Consider the following 1,728-nt stretch of genomic DNA (forward strand, 5'->3'; position numbering starts at 1 on the left):
TATTACCCATATAGTTGACTTGTTCCTCTTCAGTTGTAGGACTGAAGGATTGGTATTCTGTATGCACACCTCCTCCGCTTGAGTCAGATCTCATTACTGGATGTACCAGCGTAGAACCAAGAAAACTGTCAATCTTCTTATTGAAAAGTTCTACTTGATTAGAGAGCATGGTGACTGAATCGATGTTATAAATACCGGTTGTTTTTGTTGGCTTAGTCCTCATGACTTGCCTCTGATATTTGTTCATTGACATCTCCTCTATGAATTCGTAGGCATCTTCCGGTGTTTTATTGTTGATAGTTCAGCCAGCAGCAGCATCAATCATTTGTCTCGTCGAGGGATTCAAACCATTGTAGAACGTTTGAACTTGCAACCATAGAGGTAAACCATGGTGAGGGCACCTTCTCAATAGATCCTTGTATCTCTCCTATGCATCGTAAAGTGTTTCTAGGTCCATCTGCACAAAAGAAGAGATACCATTGCGTAATTTAACCGTTTTAGCAGGCGAAAAATATTTTAGTAAAAATTTCTTGGTTATTTACTCCCAATTAGTGATAGACCCTCGTAATAACAAGTTTAACCACTATTTAGCTTTGTTTCTTAGTGAGAAGGGAAATAGATGGCATCATCAGAAACGCCATCAATTTTGAATGTATCGCAAAATTCCAGGAAATTTGCTAAGTGAGTGTTGGGATCTTCATCCTAAAAGCCATCAAACTGAACAAACTGCTGTATCATCTGCATAGTGTTAGGTTTTAATTCAAAATTATTCACAGTAATAGCAGGTCTAACTATACTTGATTCAGTTCCTGTTAAAGAGGGTTTAGCATAGTCATACATAGTACGTGGAGCAGAATTTTGATTAGCTGCAATTGCAGCAGGCAGCTGATTGTCTTGGTTTTTAGCCATCTCGTCGGTTGGTGGTTGAGTATTGTCTTCTTGTTCGTTTTTTGTGTATCGTAAACTACGCCTTATTTCTCTTTGATTTCTACGAACTATTCGATCGATTTCTTCGTCAAAAAGTAAGGGTCCTGACGGGTTTCTTCTAGTCATAAACTATAAAAACCTGCCAAGAGAAATAAAAGTAAATTAATAAATAAGAAAAGAAAAAAATTGCAAGAAAAATAAATGGCTAAAGTAATAAAAATTTAGTGTTCCTAATATTTCAGTTCCCCGGCAACGGCGCCAAAAACTTGATTGCAGTGATTCGTAACAAGGAATAAATATTTATAATGAAGATCAAACCTAAACTAACTATTATCACGACAAAAAAGCAAGCGCACCTATCAAAAAATAGTATAGTAATGACAAGATCGGGATATCGTACCCAAGGGAACCAAAAGTACTGGTAATAACTATCTTTTTGTTATCTAGCCTAAGAATAAAAGGGTTTGTTTATTAAACTAATTATCTAAACTAATTAACTAATTTAATTAAAACGAAGAGAGAATTTGGAAAAAGACTTGAAGAGAAGCAATTAATAAAGACGACACCCAAGGAGGAATCCACCTAGATTTCACTTGTTATCTGACTCTGAACCGGATGATTTATTCACTTGACTTGTTCCGTAGAGATCCCTAAGTTAAGTTATTATCCCTATTCAAGACTAATAACATATAATCCCTAGATTGAATAATTGAGACTTTTCTCTAATTAACACTCTAGGGTTGCATTAACTCGATCTATGGATCCCCTTATTAGGTTTCACCCTAATCCGGTAAAATCTCG

General features: G+C 35.8%; 1 non-coding gene across 1 annotated transcript; it reads left to right on the forward strand.

Annotated features, from left to right (window-relative positions):
• The first annotated feature begins 383 nt into the window (after positions 1-383).
• LOC121204392 (small nucleolar RNA R71) lies at positions 384-490 on the forward strand. The gene has a single exon (XR_005899317.1). It is a non-coding gene; the product is annotated as a small nucleolar RNA R71 (small nucleolar RNA).
• Positions 491-1,728: the final 1,238 nt, after the last annotated feature.

This window comes from Gossypium hirsutum, chromosome A07 (assembly GCF_007990345.1).
Source record: "Gossypium hirsutum isolate 1008001.06 chromosome A07, Gossypium_hirsutum_v2.1, whole genome shotgun sequence".
Lineage (NCBI taxonomy): Eukaryota > Viridiplantae > Streptophyta > Magnoliopsida > Malvales > Malvaceae > Gossypium > Gossypium hirsutum.